General features: G+C 44.3%; 1 long non-coding RNA gene across 4 annotated transcripts in view; it reads right to left on the bottom strand.

Annotated features, from left to right (window-relative positions):
* Nucleotides 1-15,880, bottom strand: part of LOC307181149 — a 589,424-nt gene that overhangs the window by 329,861 nt on the left and 243,683 nt on the right. The window lies entirely within an intron of this gene.

Here is a 15,880-nt window from a genome sequence, read left to right as displayed (position 1 = left end):
CTAAATCATCTAAAAAACAGAGCTACAGAGCATAGGACACTTCCAATCATGGGAGTATATCTAGGGAAGTCTAAAAATCAACAAGACACAAGCACACCACAGTTTAGGGCTACTCTGTTTACAAGAACCTCAACTTCAGTACACCTTAAATATCCCAGGAAAGAGAACAATGGATAAAGAAGATGTGGTACTTATGTACAATGGAATATCTCTTCACCATGAAATCAATGTAATAAGGCTAGTAGAAGGATAAAGAGTGGATTTAGGTCCGATAATACTACTTGAAATAAGTCAAACAGAAAAAGAAACATATCATAAGATATCACTTATAGAGGGAGGGTAAATATGGCTGCACAAGAAATGAATTACAGAACAGAACAGTGTCTCACATTTAGAAAACACACTTATGTCAGCTTAAGGGGAAAGGAGAGGTGGGGTGATGCATAAAACCAGAGTTTGAAATTAGCACAGATACCGTTCAATAAACCAAATAGGTATTAGACAAGATCTACACCTTGCTCAATGAACAGGCCTCAACACACCCTATACACCGCAGAGAAATATATCTGAGGAATAAGAATCTTAAAACCCATGTATTGATATATCTCCATAAGGGAATCAAGTGTGTGCAGAGCGGCACAAACACAGCAGTGAAAAGGAGCTAAACCCCATTATAGAAATAAATTTTAAAAACAAAACGCTGAAACAATGAAAGAGAGAAAAATTCTTACAAAATTCGCTCAGGGGCTGTGATGCAACCTGGATTGACCACATATAAACCCACAGCTGGATAAGACATAAGGCTGGACACTTGGGGCTGACAGGATTGGTGAGCTTTGGTGAGCAACTGCCGAAAGTTTAATGCAATACTTCATGCTACTCATTCCAAGGGTCCCAACACTCCAGGTTGAAGGGAATCTTCCTACAGCTAAACCATGCTTGGGAAACCCAGCGACTGGTATACCATATGATCGGGAAAGGTTTCTAAAACGCACCTCATTTTTCCTCTCCTGGGGCTCCGGATCGACATTCCAGCCGCTTTACTAACAACATCCCCACATGGAGTCAATGCCTTTAAGTTCTGGTATCGCACAGTCTGCAGTTAGTGCAGAGGATGAATGGGAATAGGGGGAACCAGTGAGAAACTAGCTGTAGCGGTTTCAATGGGCACATGTCACTCTAATATCACATCAGTAAGAAGAATTAACCAAAGGCACAGCAAGGTGTCCCAGAAGAAAAATAGGGCTCAAGGAATCCTGTGGTTATGGGGCAAGACCAAAAATATAGGAGCTAAAAAATGGAGCTAAGGGCCACTGCAATTCAAAAACCTGCAGAGTTATAAAGGCCAACTATTTTAAAAAATATATTGAGGGAAGGCTATGAAGAGGCATTGAAAGCAAGGCAGAATTGCAGGAAACCGATTTCAGGAGGTAGACTGGAATTGCATTGAAAGCATATGAAGAGAGTCAGAAACTCGACAATGATGCACTTGGCCAAAAGGGGCGTATGCGTTTTTTCCTGAATATATTCAGGAAAAAACGCATACGCACTTTTTGGCCAACCAAGCAAGCTTGCAAAGGAAATCTGCACTACAATGAAGTCTCACTTCCCCCCGGTCAAAAGGGCCATCTGAAAAAAGTGTAAAATCCAGAAAGGCAGGACAGGCCATGGAGAACTGGGAGCCTTGTTATGCTGATGGGCGGGATGTAAATTGCCAACAGACACTCGGGAGAAGTGTATGGTGTTTCCTGAAACATCTAAAAAACAAAGCAACAGAGCCTAGGGCACTTCCACTTATGGTCCTATAGCTTAGGAAAATTAAAATCAAAAAGACACAGCCACCCCAAAGTTTGGGACGCCTCTGTTTACAAGAACCTCGTTTACAGTACAAGTTCAACATCGCAGAAAATGAAAAATGGATAAAGAAGCTGTGGTATTTACTTACAAAGCAATATCACTCAGCAATGAAATCTATGTCATCAGGCCCTTAGCAGCACAATGAGTGGATTCAGGTATGATGATTCTAACAGAAATAAGTCACACAGAAAAAGAAACATCATAAGATATCACTAATACACGGAATGGAAACTTGGCTACACAGGAACTGAATTACAGAACAGAACAGGGTCTCAAATTTAGAAAACCAACTTATGCTTGCTTAAGGGGAAAGGTGAGTTGGGGTGCTGCATAAAACCAGAGATTGAAATGAGCACAGATAAAATTCCTTAAGCCAAATATGGAATAGACAAGAGCTACTCCTTGCTCAACGAAATGGACTCAACACCGCATATTAAACGCCTAAGAATGTACCTGACTAGTAAGTATCTTCAAACCTATGGATTGCTATGTCTCCGAAAGAGAATCAAGCATATGTACAGGGGCATAAACGCAGCAGTGATAGGATTGGAGAGGTTCGGTAAACAAATGAAGACCGTTTGAAGTCATATTGCATGGTACCCATTCCACGGGTTTCAACTACCAAGGTTTTAGGTATTCTTCCTTCAGCTAAAACATGCATGTGGAACCCAGAGTATGATCAACCATGTGAACGGGAGACGTGTTCAAATATGTCTCAGTTTTCGTCCCCTGGTACTCGGGTGCAACATTCCAGACGCTTTACTAACACTCTCCCGACTTGGAGAGTCAGTCCCTTTAACCTCCTGTTTGGCCCAGTTTGCAATTTCTGCGGAAGATGAACAGGAATAGCGAGAACCAATGAGAGGCTAGCTGGAGGTGTCTGGACGGGCAAATTTAACTCTCATTTCCCACCAGGAAGAGGAATTAACCAAAGGCTCAGCATGCCATGCCGGAACCACATTAGGGCCTGAAGACATCCTGCGGTGTTGCGGCCAGGTCACAAGAAAGCGAGTTGAAGAAAGGAGCTCCGGGGCTCTGTAATTCACAAACCTGCAGAGTTATAAATGACAGCTATCGGCCAAAAATAGACTGAAGTAAGGCTGCCAAGAGGACTTGAAAGCGGGGCTGAATTGCAGGATACCGATTTCAGGAGGTAGACTGGAATTGCATTGAAAGCGTAGGAAAAGAGGCAGAACGTCCACAATGATGCACTTTGCCAAAAGGGCGTATGCGTTTTTTCCTGAATATATTCAGGAAAAAACGCATACGCCCTTTTTGGCCAACCAAGCAAGCTTGCAAAGGAAATCTGCACTACAATGAAGTCTCACTTCCCCCCGGTCAAAAGGGCCATCTGAAAAAAGTGTAAAATCCAGAAAGGCAGGACAGGCCATGGAGAACTGGGAGCCTTGTTATGCTGATGGGCGGGATGTAAATTGCCAACAACCACTCAGGAGAAGTGTATGGTGTTTCCTGAAACATCTAAAAAACAAAGCAACAGAGCCTAGGGCACTTCCACTTATGGTCCTATAGCTTAGGGAAATTAATATCAAAAAGACACAGCAACCCCAAAATTTGGGACGGCTCTTTTTACAGAAATCTCTTCTACGGCACAAGTTAAATATCCCAGAGAGCAAATAATGATAAAGAAGTTGCGGTACTTATGTACAACAGAATACCACTCAGCAATGAAATCTATGTCACCAGGCCTGTACCAGCATAATGAGTGGATTGAGGCACGATGATTCTAAGTGAAATAAGTCACACAGAAAAAGAAACATCATAAGGTATCACTAATACACGGAATGTGAACTTGGCTAAACATGAACTGAATTACAAAACAGAACAGGGTCTCAAGTTTAGAAAACCAACTTATGCCTGCTTAAGGGGGAAGGTGAGTTGGGTTGCTGCATAAAAGCAGAGTTTGAAATTAGCACAGATACCGTTCCATAAGCCAAATATGTAATAGACAAGAGCTACCCCTTGCTCAACGAAATGGATTCAACAATGAGGTATCACCTCACACCTGGTAGAATAGGCATCATTGAAAATCTACAAACAAAAAATGCTGGAAAGGGTGTGGAGAAAAGGAACCCTCTTCCACTATTTTTGGGAATATAAATTGATACAGTCATTATGGAGAACAATATGGAATTTCTTAAGAAACTAACAATAGAATTACCATATGATACAGCAATCCCAGTACTGGACATATACCCAGACAAAACCATAAATCAAAAAGAGTCATTCACCGCAATGTTCATTGCATCACTATTTACAATATCGAGGTAATGGAAGCAACCTAAATGCCCACAGACAGACGAATGCATAAAGCTGTGGTACATATATAAAATGGAATATTACTAAGCCATGAAAAGGAATGAAATTGGGTCATTTGTAGAGACGTCGATGGATCTAGAGACTGTCATACAGAGTGAAGTAAGTCAGAAAGAGAAAAACAAATCTTGTATATTCATGCATATATGTGGAACCTAGAAAAACTGTACAGGTTAACCATTTTGCAAGGCATAAATAGAGCAACAGATGTAGACAACAAACGTATGGACAACAAGGGGGGAAAGCTGTTGGGGGGGTGGTGGTGGGAGGAGTTGAGAGACTGGGATTGGCATGTATACATTTATATGTATAAAATAGATAACCAATAAGAACCTGCTGTATAAAAATATAAAATAAAATTCAAAATTAAAAAGAAATAAAATTTAAAAAATAAAACAGAAAAAACAATTATTCCCTGCACATACATGTATTTATATGAATAAATTATTTCCATGCTTATATCTGTAAATACAAAAAAGAGGAATAAAATCTACCTTGAACCAAAAACGAAAAAGAGAAAAAAAACACAGAACCCACCAGTTACACAGAGGAAAACCGTATCAGGGCACTTGCTCCAGTTGTAAACAATTCTGAAGTGGGTCAGTGGTGGGGAATCGTCTCCCATTCAGCCAGCAGCCCCCACGCAACAAGCGTCCTCATTGCAAAGCTGGGGCACCGTGCCGAGGCATCTGTGAGTAAACGTGAGCTGAGCCCCAGGCCAGTTGCTGCTGAACTATTCCCACCCGTCCCAGGTAAAACACCTGAATATATACAAGGACTTGAAAGCCTAGAGGAAGGGCCATAGAGCCACACGAGTGACAGCATGCCGGCCGACTTGGTGCCTGCAGGCCAGCCAGGATGGTCCTGGCCCTGGGTGCTCTTCTGGAAGATTTCCATTTCCCTGCCTGAGATACCCGTCCTGTCCCTGCCCCCACTGCTTTTTTCCTTCCTCACCTCTGCCCAGGGAGAAATTCCAGCAGCAGGTATGGGTGACACACCCTCTTCTTTAGCAGGTGGCAGCCTGGCAACTGCTGCAGAAAGTCCAGCAGAGCCCCACTCACACTGGGCCACCCACAAAGCCGTGGCCTCTCACTCCCTCCCACCAGCCCAGCCCGGAGACTGCTGACAGGGCAGAGAAAATGGCGTCAGGCACGGCTGCAGGGGCTCTTGCTGCCTGGAGTGGTATTTATATTGATCTCAACCCAGGCACACCTGGGGAGGGCTGGCCGGCACGGTAAGGCTGCCCAGGTCAGCCAATCATCACCCCTCAGGGGCTCACAGTTGCAGAAAATGGAACTTGCTGAACCGGCCAGGTCCAAGGAACAGGTGTGGGCTCCTGAGAGTCAGGATAGACAAGGGGCTGCAGCTTTGGCTTGTTTTCTAATCATTTTGTCTGGCCCATGAGTGGGAGACAACTTCAAGAAAACCCTCTCCTAATGAGAGGAACCCAGGAGTCAGGGAGAGGAGGGGTGGGTGGTGGTTGGAGACAGAGGCCTGGTGCCCCGGGTGCAGTGGAAGTCTCTGGAAGACCAGGTGGAGGGAGGCCTCACGGAGTGATGCCCAGGGTCACAGACCTGTCGCAGCTGCTGTTTGTTAGTTCAAGTCCTGCTCTGAGGTGCTCTGTGTCAGCTCTGAGCGACAGGTGAGCTGGGGGTGCTCTGCAATGAGGGCTATGTGCACGGTTCCTGTGTGCCCAGCCCTGCCACGGTACCTGCAAGGGTAGCTCTGTATCCTGGGAGGGGCCTGACCACGAGAGCCCCGTGGGCTGGGGTGGGGGTGGGGTACCTGCCCAGGTGAGCTCCATATTCTGGGATTGGTCTGACCACGAGAGCCCCATGGGCCGCTGGGGACCTGGTAAAGGATGTCAGGACAGTCAGTGAAGCCACCGAGGATATACCTCCAGTTGCTCCTAATTCCTACACCCTGCTGGTCATTCTACCAACCACCAGGACATGGTATTCTGTATTAGTCTTCAATGATGCCTTCTTTTGTATTCCATTAGTCCCAGAGTCACAAGAAATTTTGGCTTGTGAGTGGCAGGACTCAACATACAACTAAAACAATACTTCCGGGCCGTCTGGCCCCAAGGGTGCAAAAATTCCCACACCATCTTTGGGGAAAGCTTAGCTAAAGACCTAAAAGTTCTACCTCTGGAAAAGGAAACCCTCCTTCAATATGCAGACGACATTCTGATCACCAGCCCTACTAAGGAGGCCTCTGAACTACCAAGCCAATAAAGGATAGAAGTTGTCCAAGAAAAAGCTCAAATATCACAGACTGCGGTGACCTGCCTGGGCTTCATTCTCACAGAAGGTCAGAGAAGCCCATCCCAGGAAAGGGAAGAAACCATTTTCAGCCTTACCCCTTTCTAAAACTAGAAGACAGCTTAGGGGTTCCTGGGGAGGCCAGGGTTTGCTGCTTCTGGATCCCTAACTACAGTCTACTAGCTGGGCCTCTATATGAAACACTGAAAGGAAAAGATGATGATCCTTTTGAATAGAATCCAGAAGTGGCCTTTCAAGAATGGAAAGAGCAGTCAATTCAGACCCTTGCCCTGGAACTCCCTAATTTAGCTAAACCCTTTGACCTTTACATTCCCGGTGAAAGGTGAATCGCCATTGGAGAATTAGTGCAAAAACTGGGACCACTTGAAATGGAACAATGCAAGAATGCCATCCAGGTAGGATAAACTACGGTCACTAAGGGGCTTGGCCCACTGCCACATCTGGCCAAGATACTGGCGGTATCTAAAAACCTGGAAATCAGCAGCCCAAAAGGCCACCTCCCTCCTAAGGGAAAAGGACCCCACGTGGTGATCCTAACCACCAACCATGCCCTGAAGTTGCAGGGTTCGCTCCGTGGGCACACCGACCTCGAGTGAGGAGGCCCTCCAACTCCAACATCCAGAGAGATAACCGGGGGCAACAGGGCACCATGACGACTCGTGTGAACATCACTTGACCTGGAGTTTCTCTCATAAAACAACAAGAGTGTGTCCCAAAAGAGTAGACTACTGCTTGCAGGACTTACTGCACCCAGAGGGGAGCTAATAATCTTGGCGGGGGAACAGTATACCACACTGTCACCATAGAAAAGCCTACAGACACCGTGATGATGGTGGCCAATAAGACCGGCTGGACTCCTGTTTACTTCAAAAGGCTGTTGACTCAGTAGCCATCATGGTCCTTGATCACCACTGACCCTGGACTGTCTGGGAGTTGAGCGGGCAGGGCTCTGACACCTGGTGCTGTTTGTACGTTAATTCAGGGGCCTAATTGAAGAAAGCGCAGACTACTGGTCAGAGCATCTAGGCTGGCAGAGACGGTCAGCCTAAGGTGGCCGAACAAATGTGGGGTGGGGTGAAACCGGCCCCCACAGCGTCTCTGCACATCTCTTTCCTGGACCCTTAAAGGTCATTAGAATCTATAACACTTCCAATGCTGGTGCTCAGGTGGACGAGCAGGGAGGCAGGGGTCCTGGGGACAATCAACGTCACCGGGAGGCTGCTGGGGAGAAGCTCTGACCCTCGCCCCAGGGTATGAGGGCTCCCAACTCAGCACTCAGCAGTTACAGAAGAAGGGTCTGCACCCTCAGCACTCCAAGAATGAGGAACGGGACAAAAGGCAGAGGAGGGGTTTGTCCCCAGCAAAGCCCATTAAAAATCCCTGGGAGATAAAAGTAGAATCTGGGCAATAAAGGCAAGTCTAACCTTTTTTATCCTTTGTGCTTTGTCTAATTTCACGTGCTCCTAGGGTCCCGCATGCAGAGGTTCCACACCCGGCACTTCAGACCAGATTTCCTAGTGCAGAATGGCTGGGTCGACACCTCAGCTCCTGGGGCCCAGTGCAGACTCCACGATATAGAGCCTGAGCTACAGCCAACCCGGCCCTCGAGAGCTCCGCCGCCTCCCTCCCTCCCACTGACTCTGACAGGATCTCTACACAGCAGCCCAGCCCACAGCCCACGGGGTAGTGCATGCTCTCACCTCTCCATTCTCTGATCAAAATATAAAGTTTCCTTTGCTTGTGAACCAAACTCAGTCTCGATCTGTTGGCCCCAATGACACTGGGCAGGGGGACACTTGTTGGGGTCCACTCTGGAGGATCAGTAACAGAAATTGAGACTATTGTAACCTCAATGAACAGATGTGTGAGCCAAACTGTAGTTAACATAGAACAGTGTATAAGGCTCGGGTAAAATAAGATGTTTTTAACACTTCCATTTGATATTTCCATCACTTTTTATAAGCAAGTTCAGTGAAAAGGTTTGTCTTATTTGTCAGGTCAATATTAGAGAAACGAAGTGATTTCTTTCCAAGGATGTACATCTAATAATCTTGGTTAAACCTTCAATCTTGTTTTAAATGCTTTTCCATTGAAAATGATACCTCTCTTTCAGCTCCCCCATTTCTGAGAAGTATAAAATCTTATAATTTATTATTACCAAAGGGGAAAGGTGGGAGGAGGGATAAATTAACAGTTTGGAATGAACACATACACACTGCTATGTATAAAATAGATCATCAACAAGGAACTACTGTATAGCACAGGGAACTACACTCAACATTTTGCAATAACCTATAAGGGGAAATAATCTGAAAAAGAATAGATATTTTTATTGACATCATCTATCAATGACAGTTAAAGTGTAGCCTAAGGGAAGCTGGTGGTGAGTGCTTCTGACCCTGAAGACTTCAATCATCTAAAGTTTGGACTCTGCCTACTTCCCAAGGCCCTTAATGAACATATGTGTAGCCGTAGCTTAAAAAATTCCCCAGTTTGGGTTTCGGGGAGACACTGATTTTGAAAAAGCCCTGGTGTTCTCCTTACATGAATGGGACTCTTCCTACTGCTAAAACATGTCTGTCACACCCAGAGGATGGTATACCGTCTGATCGGGAAGAGTTTGGAAAAGGCATCTCATCTCCTCATCTCCTGGTGCTCGGGTTCACCCCTCCAGCATCTTTACTAACAGTCTCCCCACTTGGAGATGTCAGCACTGTCAACATCCTGTTGCGTACAGTTTGGAATTTGTCCAGAGGATGAAGCGGAAGGATGAGGAACAATGAGAGACAAGTCCTAGGTGTTCAGACAGGCACATGTCACTCTAATTTCCAATCAGGAAGACGAATTGACCAAAGGCTAGGGTTGCCCATGGAAACAGTATAGGGCTTGAGGAAATCCCGCTGCTTTGTGGCCAGTTCCCATAAACACGAGTTGAACAATGGAACTCGGGCAGTAAAATTCACAAAACTGCAGAGTTGAAAATATCCATCACTGAAAAATGTCTTGAGGAAAGTCAGAGAAAAGGACTTGTAAGCAAGGGAGAATGGCAGGAAAGGGATTTGAGGAGGTAGAAAGGACTCGCCATTAAGCACAAGAAAAGGAGCTGAACATTGCCAACATTGCAGTTGGCCAAAAAGGGTGTATGCGTTCTTTTCTGTATATATTCAAGAAAAGGGCATACACTTTTTTAGCCAACCAAACAGGTGGGCACTGGAAGTCAATACCACAAAAGATATCACTTCGCATCAGTCAGAAGAGCCATCCTCATAAAGCGTAAACAACAGAAATGCAGGACAGGGCAACGAGAAGAGGGAGCCCTGTGAGACTTATAGTGGAAATGTATATTGCCAACGGCCATTCTGGAGAAGTGTATTGTGTTTACTAAAGCATCTACAAAATGAGCTACAGAGCATAGGGCACTTGCACTCATGGGCGTATATCTTGGGAAAAACAAAAATCGAGAGGACACAGGCACCCCAATGTTTACCCCCTCTCTGTTTAAAAGATCCTCGACTAGGATATAACTTAAATGTCTCTGGAGGGAAAAAATGGATAGAGATGTGGTACTTAGGTAGAGTGGAATATTATTCAGCCTGGAAATCAATGAAATATGGCCAGTTGTAACAACTCCGGAGGAGTTACGTATGATCATTCTAAGTGACAGAATTCAAAAAGAAAAAGACACATATCATAAGATATCACTTAAAGGTGGAATCCAAAATGGCTACACATGAAATAAATTACAAAACAAAAACATAGTCAAATATGTAGAAAACACGCATAAGGCTGCTAAACGGGAAAGGTGGGGAGGGGTGAGGCATCATCCAGGAGGTTGAAATTAGCAAAGATACCATTCCAAATACCAAACTGATAATCAACAAGGCCTACACGGTAGCTAAAAGAACTGCACTCAGCACACTCAAGTCACCGGAAAAGAATATATACGACTGGTAAGAATCTGAAAAAGAATTTATTGATGTCTCTCTGTACGTGAATCAAGTGGATGTACAGCAGCAAGAAACAGAGCTTTGAAAATCAGCTGTAACCAATATAGTAATAAATTGAAAAAAATAAACGACAGAGAGACAGAGAAAACCTCTTACAACTTTTCCTCAGGGACGGTGATGCAACATGGATTGAACACATCTAGACCCACAGCAGGATGAGACATAAGGCTGGAAACTGTTTGCGCTAAGAGAAATGTGAGGTTGGGTGAGGAAATGCACACCCTTTAAAGTAATACTACCTGGTACCCATTCAATGGGTCCCAAATCTGCAGGTTCAAGGGATCTTCCTACAGCTAAAACATGCATGGAAAACCCAGAGGACTGTACACCATGTGATCGGGAGATGTGTCTAAAATGCACCTCATTTATCCTCTCCTGGTGCTCCTGTTCACCATTCCAGCCATGCTACTTAGAATCTCCCCACTTGGAGAATCAGCACATTTAAACTTCTGTTTCACACATTTTGCAAATTGTGAGGAGGATAAACGGGAAGAGGGGGAACCAATGAGAGAAGAGTTGTAGGGGTTTGGACGGGCACATATCACTCTAATTTCCCATTAAGAATAAGAATTAAAGAAAGGCTCAGCCTGCCTCGCCGGAGCCAAAATAGGGCCTGAAGCAATCCTGCGGGTTTGAGGCCAGCTCACAAAAGAGCAACTTAAAAAATGGAGCTCAGGGTCACTGCAATTCACAAACCTGCAGAGTTATAAATGAAAACTAACGTCCAAAAATATGTTGAGGTAAGGCAAAGAAGAGGATCTGAATGCAAGACAGAATTGCAAGAAACAGATTTCAAGAGATAGATTGGACTCGTCTTTAACGCACATGAAAAGCGGCAGAATTTCGACAATGATGCAGTTGGCCCAAAAGGGCGTATGCGTTTTTTCCTGATTATATCCAGGAAAAAACGCATACGCACTTTATGGGCAACGAAGCAAGCAAGCAATGCAAATGTGCACAACAAAGAAGTCTCACTTCCCACCGGTCAAAAGGGCCATCCTAAAAAATTGTAAAAACCAGAAATGCAGGACAGGCCATGGAGAACAGGGAGCCTTTATACGCTGATGGGCAGTGTGTGAACTGCCGAGAGCCACTCTGGAGAAGTGTATGGTGGTTCCTAAATCATCTAAAAAACAGAGCTACAGAGCATAGGACACTTCCAATCATGGGAGTATATCTAGGGAAGTCTAAAAATCAACAAGACACAAGCACACCACAGTTTAGGGCTACTCTGTTTACAAGAACCTCAACTTCAGTACACCTTAAATATCCCAGGAAAGAGAACAATGGATAAAGAAGATGTGGTACTTATGTACAATGGAATATCTCTTCACCATGAAATCAATGTAATAAGGCTAGTAGAAGGATAAAGAGTGGATTTAGGTCCGATAATACTACTTGAAATAAGTCAAACAGAAAAAGAAACATATCATAAGATATCACTTATAGAGGGAGGGTAAATATGGCTGCACAAGAAATGAATTACAGAACAGAACAGTGTCTCACATTTAGAAAACACACTTATGTCAGCTTAAGGGGAAAGGAGAGGTGGGGTGATGCATAAAACCAGAGTTTGAAATTAGCACAGATACCGTTCAATAAACCAAATAGGTATTAGACAAGATCTACACCTTGCTCAATGAACAGGCCTCAACACACCCTATACACCGCAGAGAAATATATCTGAGGAATAAGAATCTTAAAACCCATGTATTGATATATCTCCATAAGGGAATCAAGTGTGTGCAGAGCGGCACAAACACAGCAGTGAAAAGGAGCTAAACCCCATTATAGAAATAAATTTTAAAAACAAAACGCTGAAACAATGAAAGAGAGAAAAATTCTTACAAAATTCGCTCAGGGGCTGTGATGCAACCTGGATTGACCACATATAAACCCAAAGCTGGATAAGACATAAGGCTGGACACTTGGGGCTGACAGGATTGGTGAGCTTTGGTGAGCAACTGCCGAAAGTTTAATGCAATACTTCATGCTACTCAGTCCAAGGGTCCCAACACTCCAGGTTGAAGGGAATCTTCCTACAGCTAAACCATGCTTGGGAAACCCAGCGACTGGTATACCATATGATCGGGAAAGGTTTCTAAAACGCACCTCATTTTTCCTCTCCTGGGGCTCCGGATCGACATTCCAGCCGCTTTACTAACAACATCCCCACATGGAGTCAATGCCTTTAAGTTCTGGTATCGCACAGTCTGCAGTTAGTGCAGAGGATGAATGGGAATAGGGGGAACCAGTGAGAAACTAGCTGTAGCGGTTTCAATGGGCACATGTCACTCTAATATCACATCAGTAAGAAGAATTAACCAAAGGCACAGCAAGGTGCCCCAGAAGAAAAATAGGGCTTCAAGGAATCCTGTGGTTACGGGGCAAGACCACAAAAATAAGAGCTAAAAAATGGAGCTAAGGGCCACTGCAATTCAAAAACCTGCAGAGTTATAAAGGCCAACTATTTTTAAAAAATATATTGAGGTAAGGCTATGAAGAGGCATTGAAAGCAAGGCAGAATTGCAGGAAACCGATTTCAGGAGGTAGACTGGAATTGCATTGAAAGCATATGAAGAGAGTCAGAAACTCGACAATGATGCACTTGGCCAAAAAGGGCGTATGCGTTTTTTCCTGAATATATTCAGGAAAAAACGCATACGCCCTTTTTGGCCAACCAAGCAAGCTTGCAAAGGAAATCTGCACTACAATAAAGTCTCACTTCCACCTGGTCAAAAGGGCCATCTGAAAAAAGTGTAAAATCCATAAAGGCACGACAGGCCATGGAGAACTGGGAGCCTTCTTATGCTGATGGGCGGGATGTAAATTGCCAACAGCCACTCTGGAGAAGTGTATGGTGTTTCCTGAAACATCTAAAAAACAAAGCAACAGAGCCTAGGGCACTTCCACTTATGGTCCTATAGCTTAGGGAAATTAAAATCAAAAAGACACAGCCACCCCAAAGTTTGGGACGCCTCTGTTTACAAGAACCTCGTTTACCGTACAAGTTCAATATTGCAGAAAGTGAAAAATGGGTAAAGAACTTGTGGTACTTACGTACAATGCAGTATCACTCAGCAATGAAATCTATGTCATCAGGCCTGTAGCAGCATAATGAGTGGATTCAGGTACGATGATTCTAACTGAAATAAGTCACACAGAAAAAGAAACATCATAAGATATCACTAATACACGGAATGTAAACTTGGCTACACAGGAACTGCATTCCAAAACAGAACAGGGTCTCAAATTTAGAAAACCAACTTATGCTTGCTTAAGGGGAAAGGTGAGTTGGGGTGCTGCATAAAACCAGAGATTGAAATGAGCACAGATAAAGTTCCTTAAGCCAAATATGGAATAGACAAGAGCTACTCCTTGCTCAACGAAATGGACTCAACACCGCATATTAAACGCCTAAGAATGTACCTGACTAGTAAGTATCTTAAAACCTATGGATTGCTATGTCTCCGAAAGAGAATCAAGCATGTGTACAGGGGCATAAACGCAGCAGTGATAGGATTGGAGAGGTTCGGTGAGCAAATGAAGACCCTTTGAAGTCATATTGCATGGTACCCATTCCACGGGTTTCAACTACCCAGGTTTAAGGTATTCTTCCTTCAGCTAAAACATGCATGTGGAACCTAGAGTATGATCAACCATGTGATCGGGAGACGTGTTCAAATATGTCTCAGTTTTCCTCCCCTGGTACTCGGGTGCAACATTCCAGACGCTTTACTAACACTCTCCCGACTTGGAGAGTCAGTCCCTTTAACCTCCTGTTTGGCCCAGTTTGCAATTTCTGCGGAAGATGAACAGGAATAGCGAGAACCAATGAGAGACTAGCTGGAGGTGTCTGGATGGGCAAATTTAACTCTCATTTCCCACCAGGAAGAGGAATTAACCAAAGGCTCATCGTGCCATGCCAGAACCAGATTAGGGACTGAAGACCTCCTGCGGTGTTGCGGCCAGCTCACAAGAAAGCGAGTTGAAGAAAGGAGCTCAGGGGCACTGTAATTCACAAACCTGCAGAGTTATAAATGACAGCTATCGTCCAAAAATAGACTGAAGTAAGGCTGCCAAGAGGACTTGAAAGCGGGGCAGAATTGCAGGAATCCGATTTCAGGAGGTAGACTGGAATTGCATTGAAAGCATAGGAAAAGAGGCAGAACGTCCACAATGATGCACTTGGCCAAAAAGGGCGTATGCGTTTTTTCCTGAATATATTCAGGAAAAAACGCATACGCCCTTTTTGGCCAACCAAGCAAGCTTGCAAAGGAAATCTGCACTACAATGAAGTCTCACTTCCCCCCGGTCAAAAGGGCCATCTGAAAAAAGTGTAAAATCCAGAAAGGCAGGACAGGCCATGGAGAACTGGGAGCCTTGTTATGCTGATGGGCGGGATGTAAATTGCCAACAGACACTCGGGAGAAGTGTATGGTGTTTCCTGAAACATCTAAAAAACAAAGCAACAGAGCCTAGGGCACTTCCACTTATGGTCCTATAGCTTAGGGAAATTAAAATCAAAAAGACACAGCCACCCCAAAGTTTGGGACGCCTCTGTTTACAAGAACCTCGTTTACAGTACAAGTTCAACATCGCAGAAAGTGAAAAATGGATAAAGAAGTTGTGGTATTTACTTACAAAGCAATATCACTCAGCAATGAAATCTGTGTCATCAGGCCCTTAGCATCACAATGAGTGGGTTCAGGTATGATGATTCTAACTGAAATAAGTCACACAGAAAAAGAAACATCATAAGATATCAGTAATACACGGAATGTAAACTTGGCTACACAGGAACTGAATTACAGAACAGAACAGCGTCTCAAATTTAGAAAACCAACTTATGCTTGCTTAAGGGTAAAGGTCAGTTGGGGTGCTGCATAAAACCAGAGATTGAAATGAGCACAGATAAAGTTCCTTAAGTCAAATATGGAATAGATAAGAGCTACTCCTTGCTCAACGAAATGGACTCAACACCGCATATTAAACGCCTAAGAATGTACCTGACTAGTAAGTATCGTAAAACCTATGGATTTCTATGTCTCCAAAAGAGAATCAAGCATGTGTACAGGGGCATAAACGCAGCAGTGATAGGATTGGAGAGGTTCGGTGAGCAAATGAAGACCCTTTGAAGTCATATTGCATGGTACCCATTCCACGGGTTTCAACTACCCAGGTTTAAGGTATTCTTCCTTCAGCTAAAACATGCATGTGGAACCCAGAGTATGATCAACCATGTGAACGGGAGACGTGTTCAAATATGTCTCAGTTTTCCTCCCCTGGTACTCGGGTGCAACATTCCAGACGCTTTACTAACACTCTCCCGACTTGGAGAGTCAGCGCCTTTAAACTCCTGTTTGGCCCAGTTTGCAATTTCTGCGAAAGATGAAC

The sequence above is a fragment of the Stenella coeruleoalba genome, assembly GCF_951394435.1.
Source record: "Stenella coeruleoalba genome assembly, contig: scaffold_76, whole genome shotgun sequence".
Taxonomy (NCBI): domain Eukaryota; kingdom Metazoa; phylum Chordata; class Mammalia; order Artiodactyla; family Delphinidae; genus Stenella; species Stenella coeruleoalba.
Note: the sequence above shows the minus strand (reverse complement) of the source record. Positions and strands in the feature narration are given on the sequence as shown.